At 41.7% G+C, this 12,248-nt stretch overlaps 1 long non-coding RNA gene across 1 annotated transcript; it reads left to right on the forward strand.

The window, feature by feature from the left end:
- Positions 1–8,623: 8,623 nt before the first annotated feature.
- On the forward strand, positions 8,624–11,944 carry LOC124003817. The gene is made up of 3 exons (XR_006833276.1): positions 8,624–8,842; positions 11,207–11,247; positions 11,818–11,944. It is a non-coding gene; the product is annotated as an uncharacterized LOC124003817 (long non-coding RNA).
- The last annotated feature ends 304 nt before the right edge of the window (positions 11,945–12,248 follow it).

Below are 12,248 nucleotides of genomic sequence, written 5' to 3' on the forward strand. Positions count from 1 at the left end.
AATGGAAAAACATAGAAAAACACATAGACTGCCCAACCCAACTCACGCCCTGACCATACTAAATAAAGACAAAACAAAGGAAATAAAGGTCCGAATGTGACATGTGTGTTTTTGTCTCATCTAGGGTGTTTGTACTGTCTAGGGGTTTTGTAGATTTATGGGGTTGTTTCCATCTAGGTGTTTATGTAGGTCTATGGTTGCCTATATTGGTTCTCAATTAGAGGCAGGTGTTTATTGTTGTCTCTGATTGGGAACCATATTTAGGCAGCCATCTACTTTGGATATTTTGTGGGTTATTGTCTATGTTATGCGTTACCACATTGGTTATATAGCGGTTGTTTTGTTTTAGTGGTCTTCCTGAAATAAAGAAGGATGTATTCTAACCACGCTGCGCTTTGGTCCCCTCCATATGACGATCGTGACATCAGCTTTGTAGGCCTACTGGAAAGGATTGGAATCCAGTGGTGTGTATTCATGAATGCCAAGGGAAGACAGCCTTCCCCAAAAATTAGACCAATAATAAAAAATAATTATAATAATGTGTCTTTCACCTCTCTGTGTTTCATAATTGTCCTTCAATTCACGAGTGTCTGAATGTATCCCACTGGAGAAAGAACCAGAGTGAGCAAAACAGTGCCCCTCTGTCTCTATGTGTGGCAAATCTATCTGATGCTGTCTGGTCAACAAGAGTATGACATTGTTGCCGCCAGTAGCGTTGAATTCAATAGCAAATGAAGGCAGCGAGCATTTGGCCTCCCTTACTATATATTTTTTATTATAAAAGAATAGCCAATCAGCGTTGAGCTAAACTCAGTGAGCACAACTGTGAATGTTCCTGGCACACACAAAAAAAAACGTGTGATGGGAAGCCAATTTGGATTTGGCTTCACACCAATCATATCACATCAAAAGCAAAACGTCATTGACAGAAAAACTGAATTGTTGTATGTCGTTATGTCGTTGTTTGTATAGCTGAGTAAACACACATAAAAGCTAGGTTTTAGCTAAAGTTTAAACAACATTTTCACATCTCCACTAGTTACTTTTGATAACCAAATGTATTGATCTAGCTATCTGCCATTCTGTGCTACACTTGCAAGCTAGAACAACTAGCTTGTGTTCACAGCTAGCTTATAACTTTACCCACCGTTTCTCACATTACCCAAAGCCAACAGTAGCCTCTGCTGGAGCAATCCTTGAGTAGAAAGTAATTGGTAGCACTGCAAATAAATTCAATGTTAATTAGCGACAAAGCCAAATCAACTATCAACACTATTACCAAATAATTATATAATTAACCCACGGTACTGAAATTACTCCAAAATAATCTGTTTTTCCTGTCTGTTGTTACTTGAGTGGCCTCTCATGTCGTAATGTGGAACTGAAGACTCAACTGTGTTGTGAGTGTCTTCCAAGTTTGTCGCCAGAATATTTCCAAGGAGGAAGCAAGTCCTTGATGGCATGTATGGCCATATGCTTAATTCATAGGTTGAAAACAGAAATTGACAGTGAAATATTTGAGTGAACAGATTTTATTTCAGGGTGTAAGAGGAAGAGACATTTACAGGCTATCCAAAATAAAACTATCATCCTGGCAGATATCAGATCAAAAGCAATAGATGTAAAAACGTGCATAAACAAGTCACATTTCAACAAACTGCTGTCTTATAGCAGGTATTTTACACTTTAAAAAGCAAATCAAATGAGTAGATATGCCCCCCACCAAATTGAGATGCTGACCAACAAAAATAAAGTAATACATTTCTGTATACTTCCCAGCATTCAGGATATTAGAATTAAACAAGGTTCAGCACTATGGTTGCTTTTAAACAGGCAACCCAATTCTGAACTATTGGCATAAACAATAATTGGGCAACAGACCAATTTGTAGGAAAACAATCCGAATTTGTGCTGCCTGTGTAAACGCAGTCTATGTGGTTTTCTCAACCCTTGCTGAAGAATGTGCTGAAATGTTGTTTATTTCCATTAAATCAGGTGTGTTAAACTCATTACACGGAGGGCCGAGTGTCTGAGGGTTTTCGCTCCTCCCTTGTACTTGATTGATGAATTAAGGTCCCTAATTAGTAAGGAACTCCATTCACCTGGTTGTCTATGTCTTAATTGAAAGGAAGAACCAAAACCCCACAGACACTAGGCCAGGGGTTAGGCTGAAAACACACAGGCACTCAGCCCTGTGTGGGATGAGTTTGATACATGTGCATCGAATGATTAGGAGTATACAGTGCATGCCTGACTTTATTCTAACATAAGTAAACAAAGCTGTAGGCTACTTTAAGCTAAGAATAAGTGCAAACAACGTAACAAGAAGCAGATCACTAAACAGTAAGAAGACAACAGTTATGAAATCCTATTTACTTGTCATGATGAGTTAGACATACCGTATTAACGATTTGCTGGTGTTACAATATGGTAGTGGCATACATACAAAATAAAAAGCATAGGGATGTGCATCTTTCCCTTTGAAAACGATTTGATAGACATTTAACTAGATACATGGGCTTCAATACGATATAGGAATTATACGTTTTAGGTTAAACCTACCTAACCACACTGAGGATGATTACAGCTGAACACAATGTACAGTACCAGTCAAAAGTTTGGAACCACATACTCATTCAATGGTTTTTATTTATTTATACTATGTTCTATAATTGTGGAATAATAGTGAAGACATCAAAACTAGGAAATAACACATGTGGAATCATGTAGTAACCAAAAGTGTTAAACAAAGATTCTTCAAAGTAGTCACCCTTTGCCTTGATGACAGCTTTGCACACTCTTGTCATTCTCTCAACCAGCTTCACCTGGAATGCTTTTCTAACAGTCTTGAAGGAGTTCCCACATATGCCGAGCACTTATTGACTGCTTTCCCTTTACTCTGTGGTCCAACTCATCCCAAACCATCTCAATTGGGCTGAGGTATGGTGATTTTGGAGGGCAGGTCATCTGATGCAGCACTCCATCACTCCCCTTCTCGGTCAAATAGCCCTTACACAGCCTAAGCATTGGATGGTGTATCGCTGCAGAATGCTGTGGTACAGTGGTTGCTCAACTAAAAGTTTTGAGATTATGCTGCGGGATTTAGAGGTACTTTGTGGTTTAGTACAGTACCCTGTGCCACTGCTTCATTGCTCCATACCACTGCAAGGGGGAGTTCAAGCACAGATTATGCTTTTGGGCATCGCTCCAGTCCCAGTTTCGAATCCAGGCTGTATCACATCCGGCTGTGATTGGGAGTCGCAAAGGGCAATTGGCCCAGTGTCATCTGGGTTTTGCCGGGGTAGGTCGTCATTTTAAATAAGAATTTGTTCTTAACTGACTTGCCTAGTTAAATAAAGGTTAAATTAAAAAATATATATATAATATGTCTTACAGAGCCTTTCCATTAGTCCACTCAAGTTTAGTCCACTCAATTCACTGGAATTGTAATGGAAAGCAATATACAAAGTACATGTATTATTTATTATGGTCTGACATGTCTGCAGAAATTTAGCAATTTTGTAATGTGTTTTGTTTGGTAAATTGTTTAGTAAATATTAATTCACATTTGTGGTGCCACTCAATAAACAGTGAATTATTAAAATCAATATTGTCAATATTGTTATTATTATTATTAAAATATGTTTTATAATGGAGGGTGGAGTTAAAAAAATGAACACAAAAAGGTTCTTTGAGGAAGTATTATAAGGGGTTATTCGAAGAAACGCTTTCAAGGGTTCTTTGAATAACTTATAGGGGTTCCCACACAGTTTCAATTTGAAGAACCCCTAAAGGATACTCCAGGAACTGTTAGTCCAACTGCACAACCAGAATATGAATGCACACAAGGCAAGTGTTTTCACCTATTGCGATAAATGTACACTGTTAATGCATGGTGTCTGAGGGGAGATGTTTGCATTAGACATGACATGAATTACTACACTTCACATTTTTTGTAAAATCACATACTTGGTCTCCATTTCTGCTACTAGCTCTGTTTTTGCTTCTAGCTGGGCAAACATTGTGTCTATATATGGATCTGTTGTGAGAAACATAGCATTTGCATGGTTATGATTAGAAAATGTTAGACTTTTCATGACCAATGTTTGACATCATGGACAGTGAAGCTACATTACATTTTACATTTAAGTCATTTAGCAGACGCTCTTATCCAGAGCGACTTACAAATTGGTGCATTCACCTTATGACATCCAGTGGAACAGCCACTTTACAATAGTGCATCTAAATCTTTTAAGGGGGGGGGTAGAAGGATTACTTTATCCTATCCTAGGTATTCCTTAAAGAGGTGGGGTTTCAGGTGTCTCCGGAAGGTGGTGATTGACTCCGCTGTCCTGGCGTCGTGAGGGAGTTTGTTCCACCATTGGGGGGCCAGAGCAGTGAACAGTTTTGACTGGGCTGAGCAGGAACTGTACTTCCTCAGTGGTAGGGAGGCGAACAGGCCAGAGGTGGATGAACGCAGTGCCCTTGTTTGGGTGTAGGGCCTGATCAGAGCCTGGAGGTACTGAGGTGCCGTTCCCCTCACAGCTCCGTAGGCAAGCACCATGGTCTTGTAGCGGATGCGAGCTTCAACTGGAAGCCAGTAGGGAGAGCGGAGGAGCGGGGTGACGTGAGAGAACTTGGGAAGGTTGAACACCAGACGGGCTGCGGCGTTCTGGATGAGTTGTAGGGGTTTAATGGCACAGGCAGGGAGCCCAGCCAACAGCGAGTTGCAGTAATCCAGACGGGAGATGACAAGTGCCTGGATTAGGACCTGCGCCGCTTCCTGTGTGAGGCAGGGTCGTACTCTGCGGATGTTGTAGAGCATGAACCTACAGGAACGGGCCACCGCCTTGATGTTAGTTGAGAACGACAGGGTGTTGTCCAGGATCACGCCAAGGTTCTTAGCGCTCTGGGAGGAGGACACAATGGAGTTGTCAACCGTGATGCATCGTTTGCAAACTCCCCTTCCCTGTCAGTGATAATGTTGTCCACAAGTCCAAAATCAAGAGGTTTGTTGCTGATAATTGAAGCGATCTCTGTTCCCGATTTGCCCGACAACAGTTCAGCAATTACCCATTTGGTAATCATGGTTAGGGCATATTGGTTACCAGCAACGGTACTCTTCTCAAAAGGGCTTATGAGATAGATACACAGGATAGACCATGCATGTCTAACTTTGATAGAATGCATCACAGGGTCCTGCATGCATCACAGGGTCCTGCATTTTCATGTTATAGTAGAGTTGGCACTGCACTATTCAACCTTATAGAATGTGAAAACAGTTGTGGCCAAAAGTTTTGAGAATGACAAAAATATTAATTTCCACAAAGTTTGCTGCTTCAGTGTCTTTAGATATTTTTGTCAGATGTTACTATGGAATACTGAAGTAAAATTACAAGCATTTCATGAGTGTCAACGGCTTTTATTGACAATTACATGAAGTTGATGAAAAGAGTCAATATTTGCAGTGTTGACCCTTCTTTTTCAAGACCTCTGCAATCCGCCCTTGCATGCTGTCAATTAACTTCTGGGCCACATCCTGACTGATGGCAGCCCATTCTTGCATAATCAATGCTTGGAGTTTGTCAGAATTTGTGGGTTTTTGTTTGTCCACCCGCCTCTTGAGGATTGATCACACTTTCTCAATGGGATTGAGGTCTGGGGAGTTTCAATGGACATGAACCCAAAATATTGATGTTTTGTTGAGAAGCAACCCCACACATGAATGGTCTCAGAATGCTTTACTGTTGGCATGACACTGGACTGATGGTAGCACTCACCTGGTCTTCTCCGGACAAGCTTTTTTTCCGGATGCCCAAAACAATCGGAAGGGGATTCATCAGAGAAAATGACTTTACCCCAGTCCTCAGCAGTCCAATCCCTGTACCTTTTTCAGAATATCAGTCTGTCCCTGATGTTTTTCCTGGAGAGAAGTGGCTTCTTTGCTGCCCTTCTTGACATCAGGCCATCCTCCAAAAGTCTTTGCCTCACTGTGTGTGCAGATGCACTCACACCTGCCTGCTGCCATTCCTGAGCAAGCTCTGTACTGGTGGTGCCCCGATCCCGCAGCTGAATCAACTTTAGGAGATGGTGCTAGCGCTTGCTGGACTTTCTTGGGCGCCCTGAAGCCTTCTTCACAACAATTGAACCTCTCCCCTTGAAGTTCTTGATGATCTGATAAATGGTTGATTTAGGTGCAATGTTACTGGCAGCAATGTGAAGCACTTTTTTTTGAAAAGCACTGATGACGGCACATGTTTCCTTGCAGGTAACCATGGTTGACAGAGGAAGAACAATGATTCCAAGCACCACCCTCCTTTTGAAGCTTTCAGCCTGTTTTTCGAACTCAATCAGCATGACAGGTCTTGAGGAAGATCAGTCTCGAGAGCGTGTCAGTTTGCAGGGAAGTACCCATCTATATTGAAAGTGTATATGGCAGCCATCTCTATGGGTCATGAACAAATTGTGGGTTCATCACCAGGGACGTACCCTCTAGTATCGCTCCTTCAGTACCCTCATGGGAGTTAGATATTGTCCTACGATCACTTATGACTCCAGCCACCCTAGTCATATACTGTACTCTCTGCTACCGCACGGCAAGCGGTCCCGGAGCTCCAAGTCTATGTCCAAGAGGCTTCTAAACAGCTTCTACCCTCAAGCCATGAGACTCCGGAAAACCTAATCAAATGGCTACCCAGACTATTTGCATTGCCCCCCCTCTCATTTACACCGCTGTTACTCTCTGTTGTTATCATCTATACATAGTCACTTTAATAACTCTGCCTACATATACATATTACCTCAACTACCTCAACACCGGTGACCCCGCACATTGACATTGACTTTGTTCCGGTACCCCCTGTATATAGCCCCGCTATTGTTATGTACTGCTGCTCTTGAATTATTTATTATTCTTATCTCTTATTTATTCTTTCGATATTTTCTGAAAACTTAAGGGCTTGTAAGTAAGCATTTCACTGTACATTTCACCTGTTGTATTCGGCGCATGTGACAAATAAAATTTGATTTGATTTGATCCAAACATTTAAGCCCCTGTCTTCACTTGTGTGTTGTGAGCTCAGTCAAGACTGCCTTTCTATTGGTTATTGTTTCAGCAAAGCTTGTTGGAAAATTACATGCGCTTTCTCCCAATCCTTCATGCTTTACTTTAGCAGAAGATGGATATAAGGCAGTGCTTCGGGCAAATACAGCATTCTTAGGTACTTTAACTCAGGTGCTTTCATCATCACATACTAACCAGCCCTTAATCATAACGGTATTTCACCTGCCTCCTCACTCAGGAGAGTTGTGAGTTGAATACACTTTGCCCGGTTAGGGTGTTGAGTGCCTCTCTTGCTGTAACAGCAACTATTCATCAAACAGAACTGCTTTTTGTGTGTTATGGGGAGCACAGGGGTACTGGCATATTGGATTACCAATGCAGTGTCAAAATCATACGCCGCAGCAGGTAGACCAACTCCAGACAGCTTGGTAGCACACTTCATCAGGGGTGTGGCCACTTCATGGGTCCTGTTCAGAGAGGCCTGCCTGGACTATATCTGTGCTACTGCAAGTTGGGCAACTCCCACAACTTTCATGAGGTACTACAGAGTCAATGTTATGTCTGTGGTTCTGGACACGGCACGCTCTCTCAACCCAGATAAGTGAGCGTACCATGAACGTTGTAATACTTACTTATCAACCATCAGGGAGATAGATGTTCTGTACCTCATGTTTTAAGTTCTAGCTTTCAGTTTGCAGTTGAATATCACAGTTGAAATTCTGTGTTACCTTGTTGGGTATTATATTCTGTTGCATCTTGTGGTGGATACAAGGATGTCCGAGGGACTAATCTGGACTTAGTTAAATGGTGAATTATCCCAAATTACCTCTTTGGTACAGCGTCTCCCATAGTTTGTTTGTTGAGTCATTACAAAAACGAAAGAGAACATTGGGTTATGGATGTAACCTTAGTTCTCTGAGTAGAGTAACGGGTCACCAAGTATTCATGTTGTTCCTCCACCTCCATGGGGGTTCGAGTGAAGTAGTAGACAGTATGTCACCCCACTCCGCCTTATATAGCGACAGGCTACGTGGGTACAATAAGGGTGTGGCGTGACTATAAACATATTTGATATTAAGCATCTCAATCACATCACGGGAAGGAATTCCCATAGGTCGTTTTGCAAGCAATTACTCTACTCAGAGAACCAAGGTTACATTCGTAACCCAACGTTTTGTGATGAAACAAACATGTGGTTGAATTTATTCTGCCCACTATGGGACTGTTGTCTTCTTGTTATCTTGGCCTTATATATCACGGTGGCGTATGAACTAACAGGTTATAGAGCAGCAAACAGCACACTTATCACAACACATAGGTTGTAGCCTTTTATTCCTGGCTTCCCCATTGATTTTTACCAAAGCACTGCTTCTGTTTGAACACTGCAGGAGGGATATGGTAGAGAGGGATTCATCAGATTTTATCACAGGCGCTGCTCTCCAATCCTTCCTCACACGCCACTGCACGCTCTAGAGCTCCCTCGGCCCCCTCCTGACAGTGAATGTCTCTGGGACCAGCTCGAGGTTCCACTCTGTCTGTCAGCTGCACTCTCACCTCGCTTAAAACAGAAGTACACAAAATATCCACGCTCCAACTGACCTTCATTTTGGAGAACATGTGGATGGGTTTGTCCAAAGAGCCGTCAAGGCTGCACTTACCGAATGCCACTTTCCCTATCTCCACCAGTACAGGAGGGGCAGTCAGTGACCCGGCAGGTCTGGCCGCTCTTGTACTCCATTGCTGCTTGATGCTGAGTACTGAAAGAGAACAGGACAGAAGGTAGGACTCATGAAAAATGATTCTCTTACATGTTTGAGGTTTGCTTGATTGTCATAATGTTTGTGAATGATACCATTCCACCCTACCCATTTTTTCCATCACCAAGTAAGTTGTTTGAGTCCAAAGGGAGTTTTTTTTGTTCGCACTGCAGATGGCAATATCGGTCCACCAGTAAAGGACTATTAAAGGCTACTAAAGCCTCCACTCTTCTGGGAAGGCTTTCCACTAGACGTTGGAACATTGCTGTGGGGACTTGCTTCCATTCAGCCACAAGGGCATTAGTGATGTCGGGCACTGATGTTGGGCGATTTAGCCTGGCTCGCAGTTGACGTAGCAATTCATCCCAAAGGTGTTCGATGGGGTTGAGTTCAGGGCTCTGTGCAGGCCAGTCAAGTTCTTCCACACCGATCTTGACAAACCATTTCTTTATGGATCTCGCTTTGTGCATGGCGACGTTGTCATGCTGAAACAGGAAAGGGCCTTCCCCAAACTGCTGCCACAATTTGCAAGCACAGAATTGTCTAGAATGTCATTGTATGCAGTAGGGTTAAGATTTCCCTTCACTGGAACCAAGGGGCCTAGCACGAACCATGAAAAACAGCCCCAGACCTTTATTTCTCCTACACCAAACTTTATATTTGGCACTATCTATTGGGGCACTTAGCGTTCTCCTGGCATCCGCCAAACTCAGATTTGTCCGTCAGACTACCAGATGGTGAAGCGTGATTCATCACTCCAGAGAACGTGTTTCCATTGCTCTGGAGTTCAATGGCAGCGAGCTTTACATCACTCCAGCGAACACTTGGCATTGCGCATGGTGATCTCAGGCTTGTCTGCGGCTGCTCGGCCATGGAAACTCATTTCATGAAGCTCCCGATGAACAGTTCTCGGTAGTGAGGGTTGCAACCAAGGACAGACAAGTTTTATGCGCTACATGCTTTAGCACTCGGAGGTCCCGTTCTGTAAGCTTGTGTGGCCTACCACTTTGCGGCTAAGCCGCTGTTGCTCCTAGATATTTCCACCTCACAATAATAGCACTTACAGTTGACCCAGGCAGCTCTAGCAGGGCAGAAATTTGACAAACTGACTTTTTGGAAGTGCCACATTGAAAGTCACTGAGCTCTTCAGTAAGGTAATTTTACTGTCAATGTTTGTCTGTGGAGATTGCATGGCTGTGTGCTTTATACACCTGTCAGCAGCGGGTGTGGCTGAAATAGTAAAATCCACTAATTTCAAAAGAATACACTCATTTGAAAGGGTATCCACATACCTTTCTATATATAGTGTATATGGCAATACAAGTGTATCTCTCTCTCTTTAGTTTTAATTGTATCTTCGAATCACCTGTTCCAGTGGAACAATTAGCCTAGCCATCTACTTCCCACGTTACAATTGTGCACTTGTTGAAACAAAATATGCAAATGATGAACTCTTTAACATAGAGTATCATTACTCATTTCTCTGTTCATTACCCTCATTTTGGACCTGTGTGTGGAATTCTGTTGAATTGAGTTCAGGCGGTTGTTGCAGGGAAGGTGGTGGCATGATTCACGGCTACCTCCCTTACTTTCCACAGCAAAGACATCAAGTTTATAATGTCATTCTCATACACTGGTTTAACTTACCGGGTGTTGAGCCTGGGTTAGCTAGCAAGTCTTTAAGTCTTCAATAAGATCATGTCCCTGTACAAGACTACACTATCAAGCAAACAACTTCAGTTACATGTGCCTGTGGAACTACATGTAGAAAGTTAATTAAATGGCATAAATCATCCTGTCATTTTGTTTGTTGATTATAAGACATTTGTTTGACTCACACCAGACCCCTCTGTGGTTTGTACTTTGTGTATGTAATATATCTTGACTTAGACGATATGCTGCTTCAGGTTGAAGGACACAGCTTATTATTAAACATTGGACTGCTATACCACTATAATTTAAATTCAACATCATTCACTACAATTTGCTTCAATATCAACAGGAATACTTCTAATTAGAGCTAACACATCATAATCTTTGCAAAACATTATATAGTCTTATCAAAACAAGGATCGGTCTAGGAATTTGGTTCAAAAGCATGATTTTATGTGCAAGAACAAGGAACAAGGTTGAACCAAGGTTCTGTTTACAGAATGACAGACAGAGAGCGAGAGAGAGAGAGAGAGAGAGAGAGAGAGAGAGAGAGAGAGAGAGAGAGAGAGAGAGAGAGAGAGAGAGAGAGTTATCTCCATTAGACAGTCAAGCTTGAACCCCTGCCTTGAGGACATTGCATATTTTGAATGTAGAATGTCTTTCTGATTTGACCATGTTTTTTCTTCTTCAAAAATGCAAGAAATGTAAAAGATTTTATAAACTTCATCTACAGCTGTACGCAACAGAAATACATCTGGAGGAAAATCCCAACATGTAAGTAGAAAGTATGATATTGGTTGGTGTGTAATGTTTACATGTAAGTAGAAAGTATGATATTGGTTGGTGTGTAATGTTTACATGTAAGTATAAAGTATGATATTGGTTGGTGTGTAATGTTTACATGTAAGTAGAAAGTATGATATTGGTTGGTGTGTAATGTTTACATGTAAGTAGAAAGTATGATATTGGTTGGTGTGTAATGTTTATATGTAAGTAGAAAGTATGATATTGGTTGGTGTGTAATGTTTACATGTAAGTAGAAAGTATGATATTGGTTGGTGTGTAATGTTTACATGTAAGTAGAAAGTATGATATTGGTTGGTGTGTAATGTTTCACTACTACATGGCTTACCTTGCACATGTGCATGTACAGCAGGCCTATCTAGGTATTTAAAAATACAACATTAGAAACATAGAGTTACATTAACAAGGCAAATGTGAATGCGTATTGTCTTCAAAGCCAAATAGCTACTTTCAATACTGTTAATCCTGAAAGTGTTTGTAATGACATTTTAATTGGATTTTGTGCACCAACAATAATTGCTAATTGTGCATTTTCCCAAGGGAGATTTTACGTGCTAACGGCACATGAAGGTAAGGCCTTTCATTATCATGTATATGTGTGTGTGTGTCTGTGCGTGTGCGTGTGTGTGTCTGTGTGTGTGTGTGTGTGTGTGTGTGTGTGTGTGTGTGTGTGTGTGTGTGTGTGTGTGTGTGTGTGTGTGTGTGTGTGTGTGTGTGTGTGTGTGTGTGTGTGTGTGTGTGTGTGTGTGTGTGTGTGTGTGTAAACACATCCAGATGTCCATGCCCTCCTGAGGCTCGAAGAGCGAGAGAGGTGAGAAACTGCCTTGTTAAATGAGTGCATGTAAACCATTAAAAGCGCCAATAATCCCATCTCTTTATGCTACCTATTTTCTCTATATTTCAATCATTTGTATTGATGTAATTATCAAAACAAGAAATTCCAAGTGTGATTACTGAAAAAGTTCTGCTTG

The sequence above is a fragment of the Oncorhynchus gorbuscha genome, linkage group LG18 (assembly GCF_021184085.1).
Source record: "Oncorhynchus gorbuscha isolate QuinsamMale2020 ecotype Even-year linkage group LG18, OgorEven_v1.0, whole genome shotgun sequence".
NCBI classification, from domain to species: Eukaryota; Metazoa; Chordata; class Actinopteri; order Salmoniformes; family Salmonidae; genus Oncorhynchus; species Oncorhynchus gorbuscha.